Genomic DNA, 16,308 nt, shown 5'->3' with positions numbered 1-16,308 from the left:
TGTGTGCTATTCGGGGTGAAAGTGTGCGTCCAAGTCGATAGAGTGTCCCTTTACCAAGGAATTCCTTATCACTACACAGAGTTGTTGTTTGCGTTCCATATCAAGTGTCATATCCGGGATTATTTATCTTAATTTTGTTTTTTTTTTTTTTTGTATATTTTTTTCTGAAATAAATAAAATATTTGTATCTGAAAGATACACAAAACATACATAGCGACATATTTTATTGTATATTTTATTATTTATTTCTCTCTCTCTCTGTCTCTCTTTTTCTCTCAGCACGTTTGAGAGTACTGACTACTGACTGAGTTAAAGTTTTTGTTTATCTTGCATTTTATCGCATTTTTTAACAAAAACAAAAAAAAATAAATAAAAAAAAAACCCTCGTTGCCGGTGTGGTTTTAGTTACGTTATAGTTTTTTATGTATATTTAATAATTTATTTATTTTTTTTTTTTGCCTGGTATCACTTTCAGATTCCAGAGCAACTCTCTGAATTGAATTTGTTTCCTTTTGCCATTTATTGCCTATGCTTAAAGTAAAACAAAAAAAAAAATACACATAAATTAAACGTGATAGTAGAAAAATAAAATAACAAAAAACAAAAAAAAAAAAGAATATTCAAGAGATACCCGATATATTATCCTATAAATGTGACATGAATATATAATTAATTAAAAAACAAAAACAAAAAAAAAAACATACAAACAACACATATTAAAATATACCTTACCTACCTGCATGTTGTGAGATCGAGATTAATGCAACGAAAGAGCGAGGAGACGAGTCAGTGGATTTAATGCGCTTTTATCACAGAATGACAGGTGAGTAGATTACTAAAAATAAAAAAAAAAAAAAATAATCATAAGGGTCCATCCATACTGATGTGATGGAACTTGAAAGTAATAAAAATTGTTAATACGAGTTTATTTAAATTTTGAAAACTAGTTTGTTCAATTTTAGATTTACTAAATAAAGTTGATGTTATTGGAGAGGAAAAAGGTTGTAAATATGTTACAATTTATAAGAATTTTGAACTTGGTTCAGTTTCTTGAAGCTTGATTAGGTTTAAAAAATTAAAGAGGGCTTTGACCTTTGACCTACTGTCTATTTTTGTATTAAGCTTCTCAGGGAGAACTTAATTATTGATGAGAATTTTGTTTCGTGGATTTATAAATATAAAAAAGTTAAAATTGTAATAGGCACGAGCTAGGGGAAACCGACGAAGTTACGAATACCAGAGTTACGGGCGACAGAGTTCCGAGCGTCAAAGTTACGCGAAACCGAAGTTACGAAAAACTAGAGTTACGAATTCTAAAGTTATGTTAAGCTATGACATGTGATTTTTGGGTTGGCAACAATTGCGAGGAACGATATGGAATTATGGAAATACAAACAAGAGATTAACATTTTTCTCATTGGTCAGAACTAAATGAGTAAAGCGAAAATGGGTGTTATTTAATCTTGTAAAATTTTGATTGGATAGGTATAGATATACATATATGGTTTTGTTTTTGTGAGAAGATCGCAAAAACGTTGAAATAGAAAAAAAAACATAAGTATACTTATGTTAGTTTGGGGGACATAATTGAAATTAACTTCTTATTTGTCCAACTAATATTGCACCTACGGGTAATTCCATGAAAAAGTGGACACGAATTTTGAACAAATTATGCAGTCTTTTTTACTTTTTTTATTAGCAAATTACTATTTACAAACGGCAACTCTTTATGCAAGTTGCAAGAAAAGATTCTTTGTTGTATTCCCTTATGGATAGACAAAAAATTCAGGGAGTTTAATAATCTTAAAGCATTTTAATAGCATAAGCTTGCCAACAACAGAAGAATTTCACATGAAAATGACGGAAAAACAAGCAAACTGAAAATATGATGAGTCTAATAGTGACGATGACAATATCCCCTCGTGAGTGCTAAAATAAGTTAACATTTAAGCAAGCTTAGTTACACACTATTCGATTAAAAAAAAACTTGAGTGAAAATGCATCTTTTCTTTACTTTTGGAACCACAAATCGCAGGTAACATGAGTTACCAAAATAATGTAACGTGAGTTACCTAAATATTTTAAAATTTTTCCTCGAAATATTGAAAAAATGTTTGGTTTTGTCACTCATATTAAAAGCTTGTAATTTTGTATGTATGGAATCTTCATTGAAAACAAATTGAGATACCTAATTTCACATAAAAACTTCATACTGTCGGACGCTTAAAATTCGTGTCCGATTTTTGTAACGTGAGTTACCATCAAACTCTTATTTTTCCCAAGCAAATGTTCAAAATAAAGACAATTTTGTTATTCGTAACTCCGTTACCATTTCATGCCGGGGCCCGGAGCAAGACTAATCTTTTTTGTTTATCCAATACGTTAAATACTTACGTTAAAAATTACAAAAAATACTTAAAACAAAATTAAAATATGTACAACAAAATTTTAAATACTCAGAGCAAAAAATTTACATTTAAAGCTTACAGATTTAAAGTTATCATTTGTAGAACCAATGAGAATAAAGAATTTATTAAATTTTTTAATTAACTGATTAAGAGGACTATTAGCGCCGTAGTTTGATCTGCTGAAAATAGTTCGAAGTGGTAAATTCTTTCTTAAGTTAGTCTGACTCACATTAAAATATATTCGATCGAGAATTGATGGACATGAAATAGATCCATTTATAACACCTGTTATGAAGCATAACTTCAAGTACTCTCTGTGACCAGAAAGAGATGGCAAGTTTAACAATTGAAGTCTTGAAGTGTTTGGAGGCAATATAACCCTATCTGTCCATGGCAAAAAACGAAGAGAAAATCTTAAAAATGTACTCTGTATACATTTATGTGTATAGAGTGGTATGGCGCCCATACAACGCACCCGTAATCAAGAATTGGTCTGACAAGAGAAATATAGAAGATTTTAATTACATAAGGATCACGGGAATACTTTTTCACAAAGCCAAGTATTTTATTAGCTTTCTTTAAAGTGGTCAGTAAATGTTAATTTTGAGTCTGATACGATTCCGAGATCAGAAAAACTAGATTCACGATGTAAACGCGTCGAGTTTAAACGATAGTCATAATTAATTAAATTACGTTTGCGTGTAAAACTCATTGTCTTACACTTGTCTATACTTAAAATCAAACGATTGTTGTTGCACCATTCCCAAAATGTATTTAGATCATATTGTAGTTGTTCACAATCCGTAATGGAATTAATTTTTCTAAATATTTTTACATCATCAGCATAGGTTAATGTCATTGAATGTTTTAATACAGATGGAAGATCATTTATAAATAAAATGAACAGCAAATTGCCAAGGTAACTCTATTGAGGAACACCAACATTAACTTTAAATTGACAAGAACGGTTTCTTCTAAACATATCACTATAATATCTATCTTTATATTTTTGGCCCTTTTTGTCTTAATTTTTCTATTGAGGAAAATCTAGGTATGAGATTTTTTTTTTGCTTTTTGCTTTTGCTTTTGCTAGAGTGTATTTCCTTTAGGGCCAGTTGTACAAACGTGGTTCAGCCTCGGATCAGGAATTTAACCCACCGATTTCGGCGGATTAGCTGCGGGTCAACTTTGGTTCAAGCATGGATGTGGCTATTTTTACATATGTGGACCTTGCACCAGTGCTAAACCGGAACCTTACCACCGATTTCAGAAGATAAAAGTTGCTAAACCACGGATTAAATATTTGTACAACTGGCCCTTAGAGTTTGAAAGCATGCTTGTCTCCACCCGATTCTTGAAATATACATCATATTATTATATGTATTTTTGGGCCCCTGAATGCAAAGATGACAGAATATTGTTTGCTCTGTCTATAAATTTGTTTTTTTTTTTTGGCTCAAAAAACTTTATTTATTTTTTAAGGCCACTGTTTGTAAAAGCCATAACAAAAGATCGCCTGAGCTATCTTGGAGTGCATGCGGTTTTGTATTTAAATAAATTTAAGGTGATTTCTAATTGAATTTAAGCTACCTATATTTAATTGCAAACAATTAAAATTTTCAATTTGCAAACGACTTTAAACCTATTTGTTATCTGCTTTAAGCTAAGGGTCCGACAGGATATAGGTACACGCCACGAAGAAGCGAAAGTTATTTATGGCACGTGCAATTAGAAGGTACTCAACTATCATCTTACAATAGTTCTTTTTCATAACATAAACTTTTATAGTTTTGCTGATAAAATCACTTTTTGACCTCCATTCAATATCTTGGTGAACTCTTCAAGTCTGCACGTGACGTTTTGTTTCTAATCTTATATTTAATAAAGAAAAAAGATAAAATTTGTGTGTTTATCAAAGAATAAAATGTGCTCGACAAACACAATGTATTTAGGAAAATATGAACTATAATTAGGCGAATTTGCCTAACGTGACGTTGAAATGAACCAGTATAATTGCATTTGGTCTCTCGCGTTACAAATAGTAATAGACAAATTTGCTATTTGCCTATTTTGAATGAGGTTGGGGAATTTAAATCTTGCTTCTTCACATTCTATTTTTTTTTTAATCCGTGCTGAAATTAAGCTGAATTTAAACAGAATTTGCGTCACGATAAGTCAACTGATGAGTGCAAGTTCCATTGGAAAAAAACGCTGACAGATTTTTGTATGTGTTATAAGCATGCTATAATAAACCTATAATATGGTTAGTTCTGCGTTAAATATTTTAGCTTTAAAATTTATTTCTTTAAATGTCAAGAAATTAGATAAACCTGTTTGTGAGATAAGATAACGCACACGTTTTAATACCCGGTATACCTTCAGAACTCAAAGAAAATCCATATTTCTGCATAAAGCGTACGTAATAATCAAATTAAATGATCGAAAAACATAATGATACAACAACAAGAAGAAAGGTTTACACTCTTAATTTTACAATAATTGATTTTAATGGTTTTTATTTTTGAATGGTTCACATTACAAGGTGTATCAATTAGTTATTCCTACTTCCCCTGAGAAATGTGCAACTTTTCCTTAAAGAATTATTTTATTAAAGATTTTTTGTTATTCAAATACCTACATATTATTTTTCTTGGGGATAAAATATGTCTACCTTATCATATTTTTTATGTATTGAACGTAATAAAAAAAAAAAAAAACAGACAAATACTCGTAGTTTCAATATCACAGGGGTATAATTTGTGTAACATGTTTCGAATTCCTTCAGTCATAGTAGCAACAGTAAAAAAAAAGGCATAAAATGTGTAGCAGATAAAAATTGTTGTGGTGGACGAAATGAAAATTTCCTAGTCTTTATCATCATAAATAATCTGACCACAAATGACTTTTGAATCATTGATATCATTATGTTAAGTGTTTTATTTTATAATGAATGGTTTTTGTTAGTTTTTATATCATTTATTGAATAGTTTATTTGCAAATTTGTTTTTTTTTTTGCGCATTCGCTTTGAATTTGTTTGAATTTATTCTAATTTAGCATATTGAAATTGGTTGGGAATTAGTGCATTGGATTTATGCTAAAAATCACTCTGAAATAACAATAAAATTGCAATGCACCAGACAAAGTTGCATTACATTAAGCCCAAATAAGACAATACCAGGAATCAGAGCCTGTCAGTGACAGAGATAAGAAACTGTAACAGAATTTATCCTAACTTTGTATATTTTATTGAGAAAATATTTCATAATAATTCACTACTACTTCATAATTCGCAATAAATCTTCAACTACTGTACCAAAGGTGCAATTCTACAAAATAAGTAAATAATAAAAAAGTTGAAAAGATACAAGGTAAACAAGAATAGTGTCTGCATTCACAGATGATAAGATAATCCTTATTCAAACAACTATAGAATATTGTAATATTAATATGGAAAAATGACAAAGGTGAAAATATATTCATTAGTGGAATAAGGTTTAAGAACAATTAATAATAATGAGTTCAAAAAATGTTTTCTGACAGCTTTCTAAACACAAATGTATTTTCATCAACATTTTGTTGGAAAAAAAATCATACACTTGATACTTGAACTATAACAGCTGTGTTTTATTATTCCCGTGATCCAGATCAGATCATTGCTTTTATTTGCTTCAACAAAAGCAAAATCCCACTTTGTTATTGTAAACCTAACAAATACAATGATTTGATTTGGATCACGGGAATATTAATACACAGCGTACACCAGACATTGCAACAGATCCTGGGATTATAAGGGATTATAATTCTTTGGTGAATTACTTATAAAATGAAATTTACGGAATAATAATAATAATAATAATAATAATAATAATAATAATAATACGAGTTTGACATTTAAAATATCCTAAGTCATATGTATGAGCTAACCTGTTGAGTTGAAGGTGTTAAAATTGTTCATTTGTTCTTACATTGAAATCGATAATCACAAGTAAAAAGATAGTCGGGACATGAACGCATTATGATTTACGCGAATCGAATTCAACGATAAGGAGGAATTTTGAACTATTATCGTGATCAGGGTTGTAAAAAATAATTAAAAAAAAAAAATGTATTGCAAATAAAAAATTTTCTGCATTGAACAATAAATTCAATGCAAAATGTGTGAATTAAATATTTGTTTTAATATTTCTCGAATTTCTTTCAATTTTGGCTATTTGACCATAAATAAGCTATTTTAACTACCTATAATATTAAACCTAATGTATGGTTAAATTGCCAAAATTGTAAGAAATTCGACGAATATTAAAAAAAGAATGCATTTTTTATTTGCAATAAATTTTATTTTAATGCAAAATATTTATATTTGCAATAAAAAATTTTATTTTCAATGCAAATATTTTTCTCTTGCAATTACATTTTTTTTAATGCAACATTTTTTTACTTGCAATAAACATTTTTTTTTAATGCAAAATTTTTCATTTGCAATAAATATTTTTTTTAATGCAAAATTTTTTCATTTGCTATAAAAATTTTTTCAAGTACCTACAATTTTTCTGTCAGTTGCAATAAATATTTTTTTTAATGCAAATTTTTTATATTTGCAATAAGTATTTTTTTTTTTTAAATTTCAAATGTATTTTTTTTTTTTTTTTCAATTGATATTTTAACGCCCCTGATCGACACATTCAACATACGTTCCAAATCGACACATTTTAGATTTACCTAAAGCCCACTAAATTTCTCTTACGTTAACTGGCTTTAATATGAAAAAACCTACTAGACTTTTGTTCTACTTTTTGATAAATTAGACAAAGCAGATGTTAGAAGTGGACATATTTATTTATATAAAACGAAAAAAACCGTAGTGTCCGTAAAAATTTTCTTCGAAGACAAATAACATATTTCGATGTGCATCACATCGCATTGGTCCAGAATCATTTAGACTTAGCTTTTCTTTTACGCTAGTTCTGCAAAAAAGGTAAAAGATTACAAAAATGGTTTTATTATATATAATAAGATTTATATGGTTTGTATTATGTATTTTTTACGTGATGCGATACTTAGGTAACAAATTGTATGTATTCAACAATTATAGGTATGTACATTAGGGTGGGTAAAAAAAAATCGAAATTTCGTTTTTTCGATTTTGTACTCCGAAAAATCGATTGCTAGACACCTCTAGAATATACACACCAAATATGAGCTCTTTATATTAATGGGAAGGTCCTCCGCTTCACAATTTTCCATTTTTACATCAAGCTTTTACGAAAAAAAAAATCATTTTTTTATTAATTGACTTTTTAGCAAATTTTTTTACATATTCTTGTAGACAATTGAACGCTCTACAAAAAAGGCCTTAAACACTTTTTTCAATTAACCGTTTAGTAGATATTTGAGGTCCAAAAATCGAGAAAATCTTTAAAAATTTGTTTTTTGTTCTTAATTTTGTAACAAATTAAAAAATTATAATAATCAAACGCACATGACATATCGTCGGTGAAACCAGAAAAGTGTGTAACTCCAAATTTTCTGAAAATTGGATTTGAATACCATCTGTTAGACAAACCTAATATCTACCGTTCCTTAAACTCAGAATCCCCTTTAAGTTCATAGTTTTTATTTTATTAGCAAATTAGAAAATGAAAACTCATACAAATGCCTTCAAAACGATTTTGTTTTTTTGCTCTCCTATAAAATTTGCTAAAATGGAGTTACACACTTTTCTGGTTTCACCGACGATATTCTTGTAGGAAACAGATTGCTTCACAAAAAAGGTTTTCTTAACTTTTTTCATTAATCTAGCCATTCTAAAGATATTCGAGGTCAAAGTTAAAAAAAAATATAAAAACAATTTTTACTTTTAAAAATTTTCCAATTCACTGAAACTTCATTATTTTCAAATTAACAAGATGTATTCTTGGCATCAAATTGATTGCTTTAACCGTTTAGAAGATATTCGTATCCAAATCGCAATGCATACGGGTCATAAGAAAACTATTGAAATCAGTGGGCATTGGTTTGGATACGAATATCTTCTAAACGGTTAAAGCAATCAATTTGATGCCAAGGAATTTTTTGTAGAACGTTTAAGCCCCTACAAGAATACATCTTGTTAATTTGAAAATAATGAAGTTTCAGTGAATTGGAAAAGTAAAAATTGTTTTTATAATTTTTTTTAACTTTGACCTCGAATATCTTTAGAATGGCTAGATTAATGAAAAAAGTTAAGAAAACCTTTTTTGTGAAGCAATCTGTTTCCTACAAGAATATGTCATGTGCGTTTGATTATTATAATTTTTTATTTTGTTACAAAATTAAGAACAAAAAACGAATTTTTAAAGATTTTCTCGATTTTTGGACCTCAAATATCTACTAGACGGTTAGATAATTGAAAAAAGTGTTTAAGGCCTTTTTTGTAGAGCGTTCAATTGTCTACAAGAATATGTAAAAAAATTTGCTAAAAAGTCAATTAATAAAATAATGATTTTTTTTTTCGTAAAAGCTTGATGTAAAAATGAAAAATTGCGAAGCGGAGGACCTTCCCATTAATATAAAAAGCTCATATTTGGTGTGCATATTGTGGAGGTGTCTAGCAATCGATTTTTCGGAGTACAAAATCGAAAAAACGACTTTCGATTTTTTTTGACCCACCCTAATGTACATCAAGATTTAAAATTTGATTATGAGATAAAATCACGTTCAATCGATTCGTATACTGGTAATCCAGCATGTAGTATTCATGTCATTATTAATATTTTAATTGTTTTGTCGTGATTAAAAAGGTACATAATTTCTTTTCAAGGAAAAAAAAAAATCAATTTATTAAAAATTATAGACTTAACTACTATCTATCTGTTATTTAAAAACATTTATCTTAAAACATTTTTTAATTTGGTACGAATGTAAATGTTGAAATTGCGCGAACTTGAATATTGATCTAATTCAAAATCGACACTTTTTGAGTTATGACACTGTATTTTTTAACGTGCGATATGTTTATAAAAAGAAATTATAAATCAACATAAAAAAAAACAAGTATTTATCAACTCGTTTTTGAGAAATCCTTTTTTCAAAAAAAAAAAATTAAATATTTTTTGAAAATCCAAAAATGTATAATAAAGTTCTTAGACTATTGGCCGATTTCATAAACATTTAACAGGATATTAAACTTTTAAATGACGTTTTTTGTATGGAAAAAAAAAGTTTTTTTAGTTGATATTATAACTCAATATAATTTAAAAGGAAATCTTATGAAACTTTTAACTACATACTACCATTATAATTTCATGTTTGATTGTTATTTTCAGTTGATGTTTAAAATAATCTTGTCCATTGCAATAAAACATTAAACAAAAAAAAAAAATATGGAGCCCAAAGAGAATTTTAAACGTTGAACAATTTTGTTTGCATTCAATAAAATGTTGGTTTCTATTAATTGATTCAATTTATAATTTTTTAAAAGGGTACCTAGTTCGAATAGGGCCAATTTTTCAATCGTCAGATAAACCTCATTTAGAGCTTATTCCTAAGAATAAAAGTTTTTTTTATATTGACATTTATTCTTCTGATATGAATTTTACTCACGGACAATGCTATTTAAATAACAGCGGAAAATGAAATAAAATGAAATAAAACGGATAAACTTATGAAATATCATTTCTTACCAAATAAATACAAAATTAATAGCAAACAAGCAAATGCTTACACCAGGAATCAGAAACCTTCACAATCAGATTTCCTCCGCACAAACTGCCATCACGTAATCAGTTGGGAAGAAACATTTTTTTCCTACTACAACACTCCTATATTCATCCGATTCTCTCGCAAGATTGCAAGATTGTGCAGTCTTTTCTATCATATAGGTACAAAACATTCTTGCATGCGCAAACAAAAAATATCATCCACACATATTATACACCCTAAGTTTGCATATGCGTAATCACTATATTGCACATGCAAGCATGTGTGTTGTATGGGCCCTGATATGGAATTACCCTTTAACTTTTCTGGGAACTTCTGAAAAAAAATTCTTCTCAGATTTTCCTCTAAGATTCAAAAAAACCGGACTTGTAAGAAAAATTCAATTATTTGTGAAAGCGAAAAAAAATACTCAAAAATTCTTTTCATTTAAAAAAAAATGATTCAATCAAGCTAAACTGTTATAAAAATTTTCAAATGAAGATATCTTTCACGACCACTGTTTGTTAGTGCCCCCACAGCACTCACTTAGACAGTGATTTCTAGTTAATCACGAAGATGAAGACAGTTAGTCAATGTATTTAAACCGGTGCAAAATTGCAATTTTTTTTAACTTGTCACCACCCAGGATTGTGTGATAGACTAAAAGCAGTTTGCTTTGCTCGCCTATAACTGACCTACACCCATAATATTAATGATGATGACAACAACTTTAAAGTAGTATATCTTACTTTCCAAACGGCATCTCTATACTCTTCTTCAAATCATTAAATAGTGTTCCCATTTATGAACAAACAATTATACTTCACTGAGCATCATCACGAAGTCCATTTCTCTTATTTCGACTTCGATCCTATGTATAACTAACTCTCTCATGGTCTTGACTATAATTTGATCGCATTTATTTATTATTAAAACAAAACAAGAAAAAAAAAAGAAAAAACAACAAAAACTTGATTTAAAAAGCCGTAATTGAACCATAGAGTGGATAAAGCAGAAAAAAACGAGCAACGATAATCTTGGAACGTTCGATGAGATTACACAGATCCGCAGTTTGTTTTTCAGGTGCGGACCTGGGATTTTCATTGATATGATTGAGGTTTATTTAATTACTACCAGTTCCTAATTCAATAAAATGAATGAAATGAATGAAATGAATGAAATGAATGAAATGAATGAAATGAATGAAATGAATGAAATGAATGAAATGAATGAAATGAATGAAATGAATGAAATGAATGAAATGAATGAAATGAATGAAATGAATGAAATGAATGAAATGAATGAAATGAATGAAATGAATGAAATGAATGAAATGAATGAAATGAATGAAATGAATGAAATGAATGAAATGAATGAAATGAATGAAATGAATGAAATGAATGAAATGAATGAAATGAATGAAATGAATGAAATGAATGAAATGAATGAAATGAATGAAATGAATGAAATGAATGAAATGAATGAAATGAATGAAATGAATGAAATGAATGAAATGAATGAAATGAATGAAATGAATGAAATGAATGAAATGAATGAAATGAATGAAATGAATGAAATGAATGAAATGAATGAAATGAATGAAATGAATGAAATGAATGAAATGAATGAAATGAATGAAATGAATGAAATGAATGAAATGAATGAAATGAATGAAATGAATGAAATGAATGAAATGAATGAAATGAATTAAATGAATTAAATGAATGAAATGAATGAAATGAATGAAATGAATGAAATGAATGAAATGAATGAAATGAATGAAATGAATGAAATGAATGAAATGAATGAAATGAATGAAATGAATGAAATGAATGAAATGAATGAAATGAATGAAATGAATGAAATGAATGAAATGAATGAAATGAATGAAATGAATGAAATGAATGAAATGAATGAAATGAATGAAATGAATGAAATGAATGAAATGAATGAAATGAATGAAATGAATCGATACAATTAAATGAACAAAGTTTAGGGAAAACAACTACACTCAATACACCTCTTTCCTACACGCTCCTGTATATTGAAAATTTATCTTACCTAGTATAGAATTCAACAACGACTCTTCTTCTCTCTAAATTGACCAGTTTGCTAATGATATAATAATGACATACAAACTTTGGCGCGACACACTTATTTCTCTATCTATTCGTCGACATGAAATGAGATCGCGTTCAAGAGATTACCTGTTCCGATTCAAGTCACCAAGATGAATTCCAAAGATTCGTAAGACGCACCTGTCTTACCTACCAACCGAATCGTCTATAATGGTGGTGGTTGTCTTTATACAGCTTGATGTGATTGTTTCCTAGGAGGCATTGGTTTGGTTTGGTTTGGTTTGGTTTTGAGCTGGAACTGTGTTGTGATGTCTTTCTGTGGTGCCTTCGATGCCGGTGGTAGTTGAATATAGATTCGATTTAGCTTAGTTTTTTTTTTTTTTTTTTTTTTGGTATCTCTTTGGCTCAGTGATTTAAACTTCTTCAGCAATCAATTGACATTGGCAATGGCATTCTGTGTGGATCTGACGCTGCTGGCATGCGGCGCATGCATAGCATTTTTACCAGCCTCTTTACGCTTTGTATATTTCGCGCAGTTCTTTTGGACTTGTGGACAGTGGAAATGTCAATTGCTATTGCTGCTGCTCCTCTGTTCTGCCGGAGAGAATCATACAAAGTTCCTATCCGATGTTTTCGCGGATGAATTCATATTTTAAATGCGTGTGGCTTCTACTTTTTTTTTTTCTTGATTTGTACAGGTATAAATAGTGGCATTGTGGTATAAATATTTATTTTTTTGTTGTTGGTGGTTTTGTCGTTGAAATAAAAAAATAATAAAAAAAAAAAAAATAAACAAATTTACAAAATTGTATTTCAGGTCAATGATGTTGAAGTGAAGTTCGTTCATGTGTGGCCGATAGAGGGTTAGCTTATATTATATCGTGTATACAGGGTTTCATAAGTTTCAAGCTAATGATGAATTATTTAGGTACTTGTTGGCAGGTAAATATTAAAGGTTAACAAGATATTAGATTGTGTGGTTTTGTACTTATATGAGATGATATAAATGTAAGCTTTAGATGAACAATGTACATGGTTGTTTGACATTTGAATGATTTTTAGAATAGTTTGTTGTGATGGTAGCAAAGACTGTTGGTTAAATCGTTTGATGCTTTCGAGTGGAAATGGACATTTTATTCCATTGAAAATATAATTTTTACCGAACTGGATGTGAAATTATATTTTCGGGTACGCTTTCATGACAATCTTGAACTAAGGTTCAAACTGCCGAAGTGATTTCGTTCAAACTTGCAAGCTATGTATGTGTTTTCAAAGATTCCTAAAGGGGGAAATAAAAATTAAAAATGTTGTTTTTCTCAAAAACGGCTCTAACTATTAAAAAAAATGCATGTACCATGACAAATAAGGTCCTACTTTTGATATAAAAAAAAATAATTTTTTGAACCAATAACTGTCACAGAAGCGTTTTCTTGATTTCTGATTTATAAAAGTCGTCGGAGTAGCCGTAATATTAAAATGTTTACAAAATTTCAAAATATTTCAAAACATTTCAAATTTTATTTTGAAAAATCATTTTTTTTTTGAGAATGGATTTATAAATTTTTCTGAAATTTTGTTTTTATGTGTTGAATAATAACACTGGCCAACAATTTTCAACTTTTTAAAATTTTCTAGAAAAATGTATATCAAATTTTATAGATTTGGTTTCAGTAAGCTCAAAAATCATATTGGTTTCTTTCTAGCATTATATTTGAGGGAATATTCATACCTACTAATTTTTAAGTTTTCCTTATTTTAATCCTTTATTGTAATTTTCCAGAAAAATGTATATAAAACTTAATTTGTTTGGGGTCGGCAAACCTAAAAATCACATTCATATATTTCTAAAAGCTCTACTTTTTTAAATATTTTACTTTTCCACAATTTGGGGGTAATTTCGTACTATTTTTAAAGTTATACTTATTTTAACTGTTTGTTAACATTTTATAGATATTTTTTATCGAACCTAATGCGTTTGGGTTCACTAAGCCTAAAAATCACACTGGTTGCTTTCTAGGAGCTTTAATTTTTGAGATATTTTCATTTTTCACATTTTGGGGGTAATTTAATACTATTTTTTTTTTAGATTTTATTATTACAAGCGTTTTTAAAGTTTTGCTGGAAAAATTTATTTCGAATGTAATGTTCGGTAAGTAAAATAAAAATACAAATTTTTTTTTTTACTAAAAAAAAATTAACAAAAAAAAAAATTGTATGAATTAAATGCATTTTCATGTTTGACTTATTCAAAAACTAGAGCTGCTAAAAAAAACTAATGTTGTTTTCGCAATCAGCACCTTAAATTTGGTAAGAAATGATAAACAACGGTCTTTAACATTTTTGTGTGTTGGGCAGTGTAATAGATCTTAAGAATAGCATACCAAACTTTTGTTTGAAAAATGTTTGAAATTTTTATTTAAAAAATATTTATTTTGTTTTTAAAAACGGTTCCTACAATTTCAAAAAAAAAAAAGAAAAAAAATTTTTTTTTTTTTACAAACAATTTTAAATCTTTTTTTACATTTTTTTTATAAAATGAATGATAAAATTACAATTAAACTTTTGTTTATTAATGCTATTAAAACTTTAACATTCTAAGCAACTTTTATCATAAGAGCAATTATTTAAATTCAAATTTTTTAAGGTGTTGCTCAGCAGGCTTATAATAGGTTGAAAAACGCGTTGGGGTCGAAAATTTAGTAAAAAATTACTGCTTTAAATTTTTTGTGTCGTTAATTTTAGTTTGCAGTTGATCTATTAGGAATAAAACAAATAAAACAACAAGTTAACTGAATAAATGAAATAAATAGAAACTATGTTTTTGTACGTTGTTTATGTTAATTAATAACATTGACCATAACAGCGAGAATGTCAAAATAATAACAAGAATGATTTATCTTTCATAGGAAATTAAAGAAAAATTTGCCAGAGATAATATGTATGAAAAATACTATTTATCTTTGCAATAAGTATAACCTCGAATCAAGTTGTAGCCAGACTAACTAAAAAATTTATTATAGTTAAAATAAAAAGTCTAAGAAGTAATTGCTTGAACTAAATATTAATCATTTGAGATAACTGCATTATATATTTTTAGTTGATTGGTAATTAAAAAAAAACTCGTTTTTCTTTATAAGTCAGGGCAATTCACAACATTGCACTACAATAATTATCTCAATACCCAGTTATTGTGAGAAAACTTACCATCAATGTAAAAACGTGTATATAGGAAGCTATACATGATTCGAACTTTGGTTCGAGTAACTTTAAAATTTTTAAATAAGAAATTGGAAGATCAACAATTAACTTATGGGCATTTGATGCGGTGTCTTTGATTTGAAAATTTATTTTCCCATAGGACTACTCTAGTATTCATATGGTATAACAAAAGAAATAAGAATTGCCAAAGAATTATTAAAAGAAAAAATAAGTGGGACACAGCAATAGAAAAAAATATTTAAAAAAAATATTATTTGAAACCATTTAAGAAATTCAAAAATAAAGGACTCTCAATGGATACGAGTAGTTGTAAAAAACAAACTTTCAAACATTAAACGATGATTTTTGTATGTACTGGACAAACAATTTTGCAATTAGTTTCATACGTCTATCTCTAAGTTTGAGAGTTTTAGACGATTTTTAATTTTTCAGACTGCCTATGAAAAAAAGAAAACGAAAATTTTGGGTTGACAAAAAAAGACCATTGAATTAAACTAGTTTGTTGAAAACTTCTGAGGTCGCAATTCTAGCTTCACGCACGAAGCTATTTCAAACAATAGCTGAAGTGTAGGTACTATTTTTTAGAGTCAGCTTGAAAAAATTATTTTAAATAAAGTTCCTTTAGAAGAATCAAGTCTTTCGTGTGTGTCCTTTTATGAAGAAAAAGAGTAGAGTATCAAATTTTTGAATGGAATTTCTGAAAACAAGAAATATAGGTAAATTAGTTTGCAGAATATACTAATTCTAAGTTAACTCAAGACTTAAAACTGGTACCAAACAAGTCAAAACGAAAAGTATAGCCATAACTAAAACGTGAATTTTTTAATAGCCGTTAGGGAGAGAGATACCACTTAAACAGATTTTGTATTCCAAATAACTTGTAAAGATTATCAAAACCCTATACTTTGAAATGTATCAATACAAA

At 28.3% G+C, this 16,308-nt stretch overlaps 1 protein-coding gene across 4 annotated transcripts in view; it reads left to right on the top strand.

The window, feature by feature from the left end:
- The window catches only part of LOC129918986 (putative polypeptide N-acetylgalactosaminyltransferase 9), a 77,075-nt gene that overhangs the window by 1,144 nt on the left and 59,623 nt on the right, over positions 1–16,308 (top strand). For all 4 annotated transcript variants that reach the window (XM_055999766.1, XM_055999763.1, XM_055999764.1 and 1 more), the window contains exon 2: positions 476–823. The gene's annotated coding sequence lies outside the window, so the exon portion shown is untranslated. The remainder of the gene's footprint in view (positions 1–475; positions 824–16,308) is intronic.

Source organism: Episyrphus balteatus, chromosome 4 (assembly GCF_945859705.1).
Source record: "Episyrphus balteatus chromosome 4, idEpiBalt1.1, whole genome shotgun sequence".
In the NCBI taxonomy this organism is placed as follows: Eukaryota; Metazoa; Arthropoda; class Insecta; order Diptera; family Syrphidae; genus Episyrphus; species Episyrphus balteatus.
Note: the sequence above shows the minus strand (reverse complement) of the source record. Positions and strands in the feature narration are given on the sequence as shown.